This window comes from Cryptomeria japonica, chromosome 6 (genome assembly GCF_030272615.1).
Source record: "Cryptomeria japonica chromosome 6, Sugi_1.0, whole genome shotgun sequence".
NCBI classification, from domain to species: Eukaryota; Viridiplantae; Streptophyta; class Pinopsida; order Cupressales; family Cupressaceae; genus Cryptomeria; species Cryptomeria japonica.
Window position 1 is genome coordinate 60,597,828 of NC_081410.1, and position 15,734 is coordinate 60,613,561.

Here is a 15,734-nt window from a genome sequence, read left to right on the forward strand (position 1 = left end):
TCATCATGCCAAGAATCAAAACCGATTAGCCCACAAGCAGGCAAGCCTGCATGATCAACCACGGGGCAAACATATGTCATTCAGGGCATTTCCAATACCTCCTAAGACATAAACTCAACATTCCCTACTACTGGGGTTCTTGCAACAATTTCCAACTTCATTGTCTTACATAACCTATTTTGTATTCATGTCGGTAACATCCTACACATACTGGTTAACACCTAATACCAATTGTTAACCTTTACTTATTGATTTATGCAAGAGTGATCCATCATTGATCTATAGATGTGTAGTCAAGGAAACACCTCCACACTCTTGTCATCTTCCTCCATTATGCCAACAACAATATGAATTTCCATGTTGCCTTCATTATTAAGGGGGTGAATGATTGTTTCAATGTGCATTTCTCCTCCTAAGATTCTGCATCTCCTTTAGGCCTTAGGAGATATCACCTGTGCCCTGAATGCATAGTGCCGATCCATGGTCTTCTTCCCTTTTTCAGATTTGGGAGTGTTGGCATTTTGGATATGTTGATATGGTTTTGTCAATGATGTCAACACTTGTCATCTCTTGTCAAACACTTATTAGCACTTTGAGATTTTGATTATGTTCACTGGAAAGTTAGAGACTTATGCAAAGTCACTGGTATTTGGTTCACCGATAGATTATATTATTCACCAACACTTGGAATGACTTGGAAACTACTTGGCTATGTCAAAGACATTATTCGATCACTTGGTTTTGGTGATTTGGTTAATTTTTTATTCCAGTTTGCATATTTTCTATTACTGGCAAATAGGTCCAGGATAAGCATTGGCAGACATATCTATTCCAGATCAGCACGACATGTTATGGAGATGATTTATTATTATTGTAAAAGCATTGAGCCAACATCATGCATCGGATATTGATTTACTTGTAATTGATTTTATTGTAATATCTTTTAGTGAGCCGACCTATTCAAATAGGTCTTAGGTTATGGTATAAATGTAAGATCTCATTTGTGAGATTGAAGTGTGATTGCAAAAGGATTGCAATAAGGTATATGTGAAAATAAGCAGAGTTATACATGCAGACATCATTTGAAGGTTGAAGGAAGGATTTTTTGAAGGCAATCAGAGCTAAACCGGTATTGAATCCAGCATATGAAGATGTTATTTTATGCAATATATTATCATTGGATTTAACCATCCAATTGTAGTTAGTGTGACTCTCATTTTGTGATTGAGCAGTGAGCTCTAGGTAGTTAGCCTTTTTGCATGTGCAGATTCCATATTGCATACACATACTATCCATAGTAGTATCATTTGATTGTGGGTAAGACTTCCCACCGTGATTTTTCCCCTTACAGGGTTTCTATGTACAAATATTTGTGTTATGTGTTATGGATGTTATTGTCTTTCTATTTCATTCACTAATCTTTACTGGTATTGCAATTAACTATTAAGTCTGTCTACCGGCATAAAGTTTGGTTTACCAGTATTAAGCATTAAGTTTTGGTTAAGTTAATTTTGGTTGAATTTATTAGATAACTGATTCATCCCCCTCTCAATTGTTCCTTCTTCTACTGATGGGTCCTTCCATTTCTTGATTCTTCATTACAACTGGAAGTAGTGCTATAGTAGCACACAACATCCATACCAACCTCATGACAAGAGAACCTTCTAATGTAGAAATCTCATTTACTCTGTCCATAAATGTAGCAATTGTTTCATTGTCATCCATCTTTAAGTTTTCATATCTCATCTAGTAGCCATCAAGTTTAACAATTTTGATAGTAGGGTCTCCTTTATTTAGAGTTTGCAATTTATCCCACATAACCTTTGCAGATGATTTATCAGTCAATACCATGATCTATTGATCAGTAAGTGCACACAAGAGGGCTTCTCTAGCTCTACAACCATTCTCAATATTCTTATCCGAGTCTACAGGAGCAGGATTGCTAGATGTCAGATCATTAGGTGTGTAACCTTTCTTAGTGATCTCCCAAATATCCTTGCCAAGACATCTAAGGTGAGTCTCCATTCAGATCTTCCATATCCCATAATTTGTTCCATCAAGCTTAGGGATTTATCCTTTGAAGATAGTTATCGATAGATTAGTTGCCATAGGATCTACCTCAAGCAGTTAAGCTTTTGCAAAAGAGGGTGAAATCTCTGATACCAATTGTTATGATAACTGGTGAACAACTAAGAGGGGGGGTGAATCAGTTGTTAATAGATTATAACAATTATTCCACAATACAACCTTAAATCGGAGCACATAACATTAAATACTAGTATAGCAGAAATAGATACCAGTAAATAATGCAACACAATAATAAACCAGATAATCAACACAATGCAGCCATACCACATAACACCATGATTTGCACATGGAATAAAGGGAGAGATCATGGTGGGAAGCCTACCCATAGTCAGATGATAGTTCTGCAGAATGTGTATGATACAATGAGGGGCCTGTACATGCAGGAAGGCACACTACCTAGAGCGTACTACTCATTACAAATGATTCTCACTGACTATAGAGAGGTTAAAACCATCTCAAGATATTTGGACAATAATCCAGTAGTGAACTGCTAGAGATAGCATCTACCATGCCTGATTACAGTCCCGGTTAAGCTCAAAACTAGAGGCCTTTGACCTCTTCCTTAAACCCAATTCGATCTTCAATGATTGACAAAACTCCTTCGCATATGATATTACAATTCATGACCATGATACCCAATCTACAATGAGATCTTACATAAATTTATACCAACCCTAAGGCCTAAACCAATTAAGTCAGCCACCTAAAAGGTAATACAATAATATCATTACATATATCCATATTAGAATGATATGCCATGTCCGCTTTAGACCAAAAACACATTAACCAATCCACAAACCATCTCAATAATGTGTACATAACACATTAACATGATACTGGTCTATAATCTAGATAGGCACCAAACCTATTCTGGGTCCACCACTCCTAAGAAATGTCTCCACCTGGTTGAAGCATGATCAGAGAACATCTTCAGCATCGTTAAAGCCATACCAACACCACTTATGCATCCTGTCAAGAATTCTTAATAAAGATTCTATCGGTAGAACCTTTATTGAGAATTCTAGAAGTGTCCAACAAATAGTCTCTTCTATTGATAACACTAGATCTTCTGTCAGTAACTAACCACAACAGCTAGTGTTGACATCAATGACAAAACATCAATGCAACATATAATAAATTCCTCCAAAATGCCAATGAACTCTTCCATCAAGATAAAAGGCTGAGGTACACTGAATATTGATGGAAAGCTCAAGGCTCATGATGTGTACTATGTGGAAGATTTGAAGCATAACCTGTTGAGTGTAAGTTAGATGTGTGACAAAGGGTACAAGTTCATATTTGACTCTACCAGTTGCCAGATAAGAAAGAAGAGTATCAGTCAGGTGGTAGCAGAAGGAAAGAGAACATATGGAAATGTCTACAATCAGAAGGAATTATATGAGTCCTAATGCATGATGGGACAGTATGATGAAAGCTGGTTGTGGTACGAGAGGTTAGGCCATGTGAATTTTGATAATCTGGTTAAGATAATAAAGAACCAGTATGTGAGAAACATACCTTAGATCATAAAACCAGCAAGCACATTCTGTGATGCATGTGTCAGAGGTAATCAAGCAAAGGTCATCTTTAAAACAAAAGAGTATAACACCTCAAGACCTTTGGATTCGATACATACTGGCTTATGTGGGCCAATAAGGACAAGAGCATTAGCCAGAGAAAGGTATTTCATGTTGTTTGTAGATGATTACTCGAGAATGACTTGGGTAACCTTCTTGCATGATAAGTCACAAGCATTTGAGAGATTCAAAATTTTCAAGAAGATGGTAGAAAATAAAAGTGGACACTAGTTAAAATTATTAAGACCAGACCAGGGTGGATAATTTTATTTAAATGAATTTGTTGACTACTATGAGAAACATGGAATCCAAAGACAGTATTCAACTGCAAGGACACCTCAGAAAAATGGGGTGGTAGAGAGGAAAAATAGGATAGTGAAGGAGATGGATAGGACTATGTTTAATGAGGCCAACATACCGAATACATACTGGAAGGAAGCAATTCATACTATTGTCTACACTTTAAACCAAGTACAGTTAAGAGTGAAGAGTAGAATGACTCCTTACGAGTTATGGAATGAAAGGAAACCATCACTCAATCACTTCAAAGTGTTTGTAAGTAAGTGCTTCATCAAGAGAGATGCTAGTGGATTAGGAATTTTTTATTCCCAAAGTGATGAAGGAATTTTCTTAGGATACTCAACCAACAGTAAAGCCTACAAATCCTAAAACAAGGTATTGATAAGGGTGGTTGAGAGTGTAAATGTGAGAATAGATGAAGACTCACATAGAGGAAATTCTGCTCTGACACCTTATATTGATGATTCAAATGTTGAAAATGAAGAACAATCTAATAATGGACTGGTAGAAGACACCAAATAAAATCCCCAATCGATATGTGCAGAAGAATCATCAAGAAGAACAAATCATAGGAGATGGGAATGAAGGTGTGTAGACTGGAAGGATATTATCCTAGGAAGGTGAGTAGGTAAATTTCTATCTCATGACTGAAGTAGAGCCCAAATTTTTTGATGATGCTAGAAAAAGTGAGAAGTGGGTAGATGCCATGGATGAAGAATTGAGACAAATTGAGAAAAATATGACTTGGGAAGTTGTTCCTAGACCAGCAGACAAGAATTTCATAGGTACCAAATGGGTCTACCAGAACAAGATAAATGAAGAAGGTAAGATAGTTCAACTTAAAGAAAGGTTAGTTTTTAAAGGGTATGCTCAAGTGGAAGGTATTGATTTTAAAGAAACCTTTGCACCGGTTGCTAGGTTAGAGGCAATAAGAATGTTTGTAGCATTCTCAACCTACAAGGGATATAAAGTATATCAGATGGATGTGAAATCTATTTTTCTCAATGGAAACCTCAAAGAAGAGGTGTATATGGAACAACTAGAAGGGTACTTGTTGCATGAAGATGAGAGTATTGTATGCCAGTTGAAGAAAGCCCTGTATGGTTTGAAGAAGGCTCCTAGAGCATGGTATTCCTGGTTAGACAAATACTTGAAGGAGCAAGGATTTTGGAAAGGGAATGCGGACAACAACTTGTATGTCAAGGTAAATGGAGATCACATGATTATATTTGTTGTATATGTGGATGATATTTTATTTGGTGGAGACAAGAACATCATGTGCAAAGATTTTGCAGATTAGATGAAGACAGAGTTTGAGATGTCCATGCTGGGTGAGTTGTCCTATTTTCTTAGTTTGTAGATCTCATAGAAGGAGAAGGAGTTTTCATCTCCCAAACCAAGTATGCAAAAGATATGCTAAAGAAATTTCAAATGGAGGACAACAAATTGGTATGTACTCCCATGGTTATCGATTGTAAGTTGAGAAAACATTGTATAGGTCTATGATCGGTAGTTTGTTGTATTTAATAGCTTCTGGACCAGATATTGTACAAGTTGTTTGCATGGTAGAAACATTCCAATCTGCTCCTAAATAGTCTCACCTAAATGTAGTTAGAAGGATCTTTAGGTATCTACAAGGAACTATCAGCTATGGTCTGTGGTATCCAAAGAGAGGAGATTTCTCTTTGCCAGCTTATACTGATGCATATTGGGCAGGAAATATTGATGACCAAAAAAGTACAAGTGGAGGTGATTTCTACTTAGGAGACCGGTTAGTATCATGGAATAGCAAGAAGCAAGATTCAATGTCATTGTCTATAGCTGAGGTAGAGTATAAAGCAGCTCGTGTTGTTCACAATTTCTATGGATGAAGCAGACACTGAAAGACATATAGGTGGAGATATCGGAACCCATCCCAATCCAGTGTGATAACTCAAGTGAAAACAACATCAATGAGAATCCAGTAATGCACTAAAGAACAAAACACATTGCAATCAAGTATCACTTCTTGGGGGAGAAGGTAGCAAACAAGGAGTTCATAGTAGAATATGTTCCTAGTGATGAGCAGATTGCTGACATATTTACCAAGCCACTTCCATTGGGTCCTTTTGAGTACTTGAGACAAAAAATGGGAGTTGTCTCACCATCCAGTAGCACTTACATGCATAATAAGATGCATGATTCAGGGGGAGTCAACCATTGCCACTATTTTATGAATCTTGAATCATGAAGCATGGACACAGGGAGAGAATGTGTCTTAACTAGATGTAGTCAAGGGAGAGATTATTGGTGTAAGACTAAGGTTTCCTTTTCCATTACTATCAAAAGGGGAGAGAAAACAAAAAAACAAAATGTTGACATCAATGCCAAAGGGGGAGATTGTTGGCATTGAGTTGTCATTGATGTCAACTGTTACTGCAAGAAGGCTACCAATAGAGGTATGTTATTTGGTATGAACATGAATGTACTAGTATGGATAAAGACAAAAAAGGTATTGATAAGATTAACATGAAGGCTTGTTAATTGGTATGGTGAAAGATAAGTAGATGTTGAGACTATCAATGACTTCACTGGTATGAGGTGAGATGCATGTGTGTGTCAGCATGTTGAGTGATAATCAGTAGAGTTTAAATCGGTTTGTAATTTGGCTGCCTATTTATAATGAAGAGGAAAAATGTTAAAGTAATCAGAAATCACTGCAGGTGAAGATGTGCTACCAGTGTAGTGTGAACTACTAGTTAGTAGGAGGAGAAGGTTTCACTAGTAAAGGCATGTATTTTTATGAGTTTTTTGAATGTTCAAGTATGAACTGACTATGTGTTTGTGAGTTGAGTGATTGACCGTTGTGATGCCATGTGGAGATGAGGTTGAAAACATGCAAAGGTTGGTGAATCGTCCATCAACATGGTTGTTGAAACAACCAGTCGACATTAATGAAACAACCAAAAATCATGGGATTGTAACTAACTGATGCGACTCAAGGAAGAAATAATAACAAAGGAAGATGATGGAGTAGTTGGTGCCTAGATTGAAGAAAAGAAATAAGATTTCTAGAAGATCTTGAGAAGGAAACAACTGAGCTTTTCATGAGTTGAAAAATTTCAAGATAGAAAATCATGTACGAGATTGCTATTTTTAGAAAGTATGCATTGGATAATGGAAAACGTGTACAGATGCATCTCTCGAGTATAGGTGATCGATCCAAGATAGACTAGATCAGATCTCATGCAGATTGTGTTGAGTAAAGGAAACCCTAACTGCCCCAAGTTTGAAATGATTCTTGGCGGGAAAGCTCGAGTTTAAATATGATGACTTGAGACTATGATTGTTGTTGCAGCAATAAGAAGACAAGTGTGAAATTTTTGTCTAAGAGCTGAAGAGAAAAATAGTTGAAGTGTGTATGAGAAAAGTATAGATATACAAGGAGAAGTAGAGAAAACCGGTATAAGGAACAATCAGTGGAGAGTGCATTTAACACAGAGGTGACAAACTGGAAGAAGTTGTGTTTAATTAAGAGTGATTGATTGTGAGTTGAGAGGAGGAAGACATTGTGAGAGAGGATTGAGAAAAGTTATTAGAAAATTCAAGTTGCAGAGTGAGTTGAGATAACATAGACTGGTAAGGGTAAAACTGATAGAGGAGAATATTGTAAGGTTGGAAAACTTCATTTGCAACACTGATTTCATTTGTATATCTAAGCTTTATTTTGTTTTCACTAAGTTGTAGCTCCTCTAGGTTGTAGCCTATAAATTATGTAGGGATTGGTGCTCCTTTGAGTTGGTGCTCATAAATCAGGGGTTAGTATTCCTTGGGTTGGTGCCCTAAATATTGTAATCAGAGTTTCATTGTGAGGTTGGATTGGAGCAGAAGATCTCCAGCAGCTATTCTCGCTAAGGTTTTTCCCACATTGGGTTTTCCTTGTATATATCTAGTGTTGTGTGATGTATTCTTGTTTATGTGTGATATTAATGTTCTAGCTAGTCCTTTCACACACTCTACTTTCATTGTTTAAGTGTTTCAGTTAGCATTTAGCTTGTCCTCTACTTTACCGGTATCTCTATGTTAAAGAAAAATAGTTGAAATCACCGATTCACCCCCCTCTCGATGATCCATTGTGTCCAAGAACCTAGACAAGGAGGTTGAGAATGATTGTAGAGCAAGAGAAGCCCTCTTGTGTGCACTTTCTAATCAGCAAATAATGGGATTAATTGGCAAATCATTTGGAAAGGCTATATGGTATAATTTAGAGACTCTTAATAAAGGTCACCCTATAGTGAAGATTGCTAAATTGGTTACTGGGTAAGATATGAAAACTTAAAGATGGAAGAAGATGAAAGTATTACTTCATTCATGAAAAGGGTAAATGAGATTATTATGGGAATTCAATGTTGTGGTGGAACTCTGAGAAAAGATGAAATTGTTTCTAATGTCTTGAGATCCCTACCATCATCTTACAAAATGAAGGCTACTGCTATTAATGAGTTGAGAAAAATGGCTAATACATCTATCAATAGAGATACTTTGGTTGGGAAACTATATGCTTTTGAGCTTGAAGAATCTAGACCTTCTAGAGAAGTAAAGTTTGAACCTTCTTTTCATGCATCTATATCTACAACTGGCAAGAAAGACTGGAAAGATTTGTATATACAAGAATTAGAAGATATGAAAAGAGAAGATGATGAGTTTGAGCAACTTGAAGCACTATTTTATAGAAGAGTACCTAAAGGACCAATAGGAAGTAAGTATGAAGGAAAAACACCTTTTAAATGTTTTGCATGTAATAAGATAGGTCATTTTGGATATAGATGTCCTAAAAGGAATTCAAGATTTGAAGAAAGATTTAGAAGATCATTTAAACCTAACCCTAGATATTAGAACTATTGGCAATATGGAGGAATTGATTATGTATTGCATTGATGTTTTGTCATTTATGTCAACACTAGTTGTTATGGTTGGTTATCAGTAGATAGGTTTTGGCTATCGGTAGAAGATCTTGTGTTACCGGTAAGGGTTTAAGGTTTAACCGACAGAGCTTTTACTGAGAATCTTTGACATAATGCTTAAGTGGTTTGATTAATATAATCTATTGACAAATGATTCACCCCCCCCACCCTCTAAGGGGTCAACTAGTTATCCCAACAATTGGTATCAGAGATTTGGTCCTCTATTGCAGAAGCTTAACCGCTTCAGGTAGATCCTATGGCAGCTAATACTTCAAATCCACTAACAACTATTTTCAGAAGAGAAATCCCTAAGATTGATGGAACAAATTTTGGAATATGGAAAATCCAAATAGAGACTCATCTTAGATGTCTTGGCAAGGATATTTGGGAGATCATTGAGAAAGGGTACAAAACTGTTGATATGGCATCTGGCAATCCTGCTCCTGCAAACCTAGACAAGACTATTGAAAATGATTCCAAAACTAGAGAAGCCCTCTTGTGTGCACTTACTAATCAGAAAATCATGGGATTAACTGATAAATCATTCACAAAGGTTATGTGGGATAAATTGCAAACTCTGAATGAAGGTGATCCTACAATTAAAATTGCTAAACTTGATCATTACCTGGTAAGATATGAGAAATTGAATATGGGAGATAATGAAAGAATTACTACATTTATGGAAATAGTAAATGAAATTGTCATGGGAATTCAATGTTGTGGAGGATCTCTGAGTGAAGATTTCCAAAGTCTTGAGAGCCCTTCCACCATCTTAAAAAATGAACGCAACTGCAATTAATGAACTGAGAACAATTTCAAACACTTTAGTTCACAGAGACATTCTGATTGGGAAATTATTTGCTTTTGAGCTTGAAGAATTTGGACCTTCTAGAGCTACAAAATCTAAACTTGCTTTTCATGCATCATCATCTACCAACAAAAGTGATTGGAAAGCCTTATATGTAAAAGAATTGAAAGATACGAGGAAAGAGGATGAAGAATTTGAGCAACTTGAAGATTTTTTTGCTAGAAGAGTACCTAAAGGACTGATAGGAAGTAAGTATGAAGGAAAAGCACCTTTTAAATGTTTTGCATGTAATAAGATTGGTCATTTTGCATCTAGATGTCCTGAAAGGAATGCAAGATTTGAAGATAGAGTTAAGAAATCATTTAAGCCTAATTAGAACATATATAGATTCAAGAAAAGAAAACAATGATACATAGTGGATGAGAAAGGAGTAAGTGATTGACTCTGAGGATGAACTGACAACAAAATCTACTAGTGGATCTAACAATGGAAAGGAATGGGTGTTCTATGCTTTAAAGGAAGATGAACCAGAACTAGCTATCAAGAATGAAGAAAAGGCCTTGGCTAAAAAAGTTGAAGACAAGGATGAATGGATAATTGATAGTGGATGCTCGCATCATATGACTAGAGATAAAAGAAAAAATTTGTCCCTGCAAGAATACAATGGTGGTCAAGTCAAATTTGGAGATGACACAGCATGTATGATCAAAGGTAGAGGTATTATTTCTCTAGATGGAAAGCATAATAATGATATTGTCTATTATGTAGAAGGTTTAAAGCATAATCTTTTAAGTGTTGGTCAATTGGTGGACAAGGGTCTCCAACTTCAGTTTAAAGATAGAAAATGCAAAATCATTAACAAAACTGATTTAGAGATTGCAATTGGTACTCAAACTAGAGGTGATATCTTTCACTTGAATGTTGGTAATAAGACATGTTTGATTGCTCATATTGATGAGAGTTGGTTATGGCATAAGAGGTTGTGTCATGTTAATTTTGATTGTATTGTCAAGATTAGTTCAACAAGGGCGGTTAGAGATATACTTAAAATTATAATGCCTCATAATCCGATATGTAAGAAATGTCAATTGGGAAATAAAGTTAGAACTTCTTTTAAGAGAATACATGATAAATCTAATGATGTGCTTGATTTTATTCACAATGACTTATGTGGTCTAGCAAGGACTAGAAGCTTTCAAGGTGATAGGTATTTCACACTGATAATTGATGACTGTTCTAGAATCATGTGGTTGAATTTTCTTAGGGAGAAGTCTGAAGCCTTTGAAAAATTCAAGATCTTTAAAGAAAAGGTAGAAACTGAAACTGAATTGAAAATCAAATGTCTGAGATAATAGAAAGATGGTGAGTTGACTTCTCATGAATTTAACAGTTATTATGGGACAAATGGAATTAGGAGACATTTATCTGCATCCTAGACTCCTCAGAAGAATGGAGTAGTGGAAAGAAAGAATAGAACCATTTTGGATGCAACAAGAACTATCATGATGGAAACCAAATTGCCTCACATCTACTAGAGAGAAGTAGTGAGTACAATAGTCAACACATTCAACAAAGTTAACATCAAAGGTGAAACCGGTAAGACCCCTTATGAATTATGGTTTGGGCATACACCTACTATTAAATATTTCAATATTTTTGGAAGTAAATGTTATATCAAAAGGGATGATTCAATTGGGGATTTTGATCCTAGATGTGATGAAGGGATATTTCTTCAATATTCAATTCAAAGCAAAGCATATAGATGTTATAAAAAAAGATTGCAGAAAATTGTGGACAATGCAAATGTGAAAGTGGATGAGCATTACAAAAATCAATCTATATCATATGATAGGGAACCAACAGTAGAAATGATCATAACTGAACCAGCAATGCCTCAACTTGTACAAGACACTAAAATAGTTACATCAACACAATCAAAAAATTCAATTGTTACTGATGATCAAAATAGTGAACATGAAGTTCAGAAGACACCAAGGTATGTAAGGGTAAATCATTCTGAAGATCAAATCATTAGAGATAAGAACAAGGGAGTTATGACAAGAAGAAGAATGGCAAATGAAGAGGTATGTCTTATTTCTCAAATTGAACTAGCATCTCTTATTGAAGCTTGTAAAGATAAACATTGGTTCAAGGCTATCGAAGATGAATTATATCAGATAGAGAAGAATGAGACTTGGACTTTAGTTCCTTGACCTACAAATAAGAATGTTATTGGAACTAAATGGGTTTTTAGGAATAAACTAAACTAAAATGGTCAAGTTGTAAGAAACAAGGCTAGATTGGTTTGTAAAAGATATTCTTAAATGGAATGAATTGATTATGGTGAGACATTTGCACCTATAGCTAGAATTGAAGTTGTTAGACTATTTCTTTCCTATGTAGCTTATAAGAACTATAAGGTCTATCAAATGGATGTTAAATGTGAATTTTTGAATGGTGAACTTGAGGAAGAGGTATACATTGAGCAGCTTGATGGATTTTCACTGATAGATGATAAAAACATGGTTTGCAGATTAAGGAAAACTTTATATGGATTGAAACAAGCTCCTAGAGCTTGGTATGGAAGGTTGGATAAATATCTTTTGAAGCTTGGTTCTACTAAGGGCAATTCTGATAGTAATTTATATTATAAGATCGTTGATGATGATATCATTTTTGGAGGTGAAGATAAATTGTGCATAGAATTGTCTATTTATATGAAGAATGAATTTGAAATGTCCTTGATTTGTGAGATGAGATTTTTCTTAGGTTTGCAGATTACTCAAACTGACTAGTGGCTTGTTATATATAACTCAGACTAGACCAAATATTATGAATGTAGTAGGTATTGTTTCAAGATATCAAAGTAATCTTAAACAAGATCATCAATGTGCAGTAAAGAGGATATTTCGGTATTTGAAAGGAACAACAGAATATGGCTTATGGTTTTCTAGAGATGATAACTTCACTTTATGTGCATATACAAATTTAGATTGGGTAGGTGATACTGATGACAGGAAGAGAACTTCTGGTGGAGATTTCTTTCTTGGAAAGAAATTGGTTTCATGGATCAACAAAAAATAGTCATGCATTTCTTTATCTACTGTAGAAGCTAAATATGTTGCAGCAGCAACTAATTGTACTGAAGTCTTGTGGATGAAGCAAATGTTGAAGGATATCAAGGTAAATTATAGTGAACCAGTAGTTACCTATTGTGATAACTCTATAGCTATTGACATGTCTAAGAATCTGGTATTTCACTCTAAGACTAAACACATATCAATAAAACATAACTTTCGGAAGGACAAGGTGGAAGAAAAGGTATTCAAATTGGTTTATGTGAACACTAAAGAGCAGATTGCAGATATATTCACTAAACCATTGTCTAAAGAATCATTTTAGTATTTAACAGATAGGTTAGGGGTATCTACCCCTCCAACAAAAACTTAATTGATGGAGAAAACCATCTATTCGATATGCATCATCAGCTTTATCCTTTGTTCTGGGCTGATCTAGTGGTGCTACTACTCAGGGGGAGTAGTCAACTTTGAGATTCAGTGGCTTATATTCTTGCTTTGATATTTTTGTCATATTTTTGGCATCGATGTCAAAGGGGGAGAGATAGTGAGGTGAAAAATAAATTTAGAACTTTCTAGAGATATTATTCACAATGGGAGATTTACTGATATTCAAAGCTATATGCAAAATATTGTTGGTTATCTTCCATAGGGGGAGACTTGTTTGGCATTTCTTGGTAATTAGATGTTTTTCACATCTAATGTTGCCATCAATGCCAAAGGGGGAGATTGTTGGTAATATGGAGGAATTGATTCTGTGTTGCATTGATGTTTTGTCATTGATGTCAACACTAGTTGTTATGATTGGTTACCGACATACAAGTTTTGGATACTGATAGAAGATCTTGTGTTACTAGTAAGGGTTTAAGGTTTAACTGACAGATCTTTTACTAAGAATCTTTGACAAAATGCTTAATTGGTTTGATTAATATAATCTATTGACAACTGATTCAACCCCCCCTCTCAAATGTTCATTGGTTATCCTAACAAGAAGTTTAAATACAAGAAAAATAGAGACAAATCATACTACATAGCAGATGAGGAAGACATTACTGATTCTGATGATGACCCGACAAAAGACTCTGTTAGTGGTTCTGGAAATGGGAAGGAATGGATGTTCCTAGCTATCAAGGAAGATGATCCGACACTGCAAGAGAATGCACCTGAAGAGAAGGCACTTGCTGCTAAAATTAAAGACAAGGATGAACGGGTAATTGATAGTAGTTGTTCACATCATATGATTGGAGATAAAGAGAAGTTTCTATCTTCGCAATAATTTGATGGTGGTCTAGTTAGATTTAGAGATGACAAAGCATGCATGATCAACGGAAAAGGGACTATATCATTGGATGGTAAGAACAATACTGACAATGTTTATTATGTTGAAGGTTTGAAGGATAATCTTTTGAGTGTAGGACAATTGGTAGATAAGGGATTTCAATTACAGTTCAAGGATGGAAAATGCAAAATCTTTAATAGAGCTGGCTTGGAGATTGCAACCAGTACACAAACAAAAGGTAATATATTTCATTTGAACTCTGGTGAGGAGACATGTTTGATTACACAGATTGACATGTTTAGTTTACTCGTATTAAGTATTAAGTTGAAGTAAGTTATATTTGGTTTGAAATTAATAAACAACCGATTCACCACCCCCCCTCTCAGTTGCCTTCTAGGTCCTAACAATTGGTATCAGAGCTAAGTCCTCTTTTTGCAGAAGCCTAACAACTTGAGGAGATATTATGGCAGCTAACATTTTTAGGAAGGACAGTCCAAAACTTGATGGAACTAACTATGGTATATGGAAGATTAGAATGGAAACACATTTGAATTGCATTGGAAGAGACATATGGAAATTTACAAATAATGGCTATGTTGGTCCTACACCGAATCAACCTAATCCACCAATGTTGGGCAAAGATCAAGAGAATGATTGCAAAGGAAGAGAAGCACTTTTGAGTGCATTATCAAATCAACAAATCATGGGATTATCAGACATATCTACTACTAAAGCTATTTGGGATAAATTGGAGACATTGAATGAAGGAGACACCACTATCAAAATTGCAAAACTGGAATGTTTTCGGGTCAAGTATGAAAATCTGAAAATGGAAGAAGATAAAAGAATTAATGCTTTTATGGAAAGAGTTAATGAAATTTTTTTGGAATACAATGAAATTTTTTTAGGAATACAATGTAGTGGAGGATCCTTAAGTTAAGATGAAATTGTTTCTAAATTTTTAAGAGCTTTTCCACATGCATATAAAATGAAAGTAACTGCTATTAATGAGTTGAGAACAATGCCTAATACATCAGTATCTAGAGATACCTTGGTTGGAAAACTTTCAACATTTGAGCTTGAGGAACTTGGTCTTGTTGCTAAAATTAAGACACATTTAACCTTTAGAGCACCATCATCTACAACAACATCATCATCATCTAACAAATCTGATTAGAAAGCACTTTATGCAAAAGAACTTGAAGATGTGAGAAGGGAAAATGAAGAAATGGAATAACTTGAAGCACTATTTGCAAGGAAAATGCCTAAAGGTCAAGTTGGAAGTAAGTATGAAGATAAAGCACCATTTAAATTTTTTAATTGCAATAAATTTGGTCATATGGCATCTAGATGTCCGAATAGACATGCAAGATTGAGAGAAGAAGCTAAAAGTACATATACGCCTAACCCTGAATATCAGAGATACAGATTTAAGAAAAATAGAGACAAATCTTGTTACTATGCTGATGAAGGAGTTACTAATGATTCTGATGAAGAACTGACAGACAATGGATGGGCTTTTGTTGCAATAAAAGAAGATTCACTAGCACCTACTATTCCATTGGTAGAGTAGGCCCTAGCAGCTAAACTTGAGGAAAATGATTAATGGATCATAGATTCTGGATGTTTACATCATATGATAGGTGTAAGAGAAAATTCTTG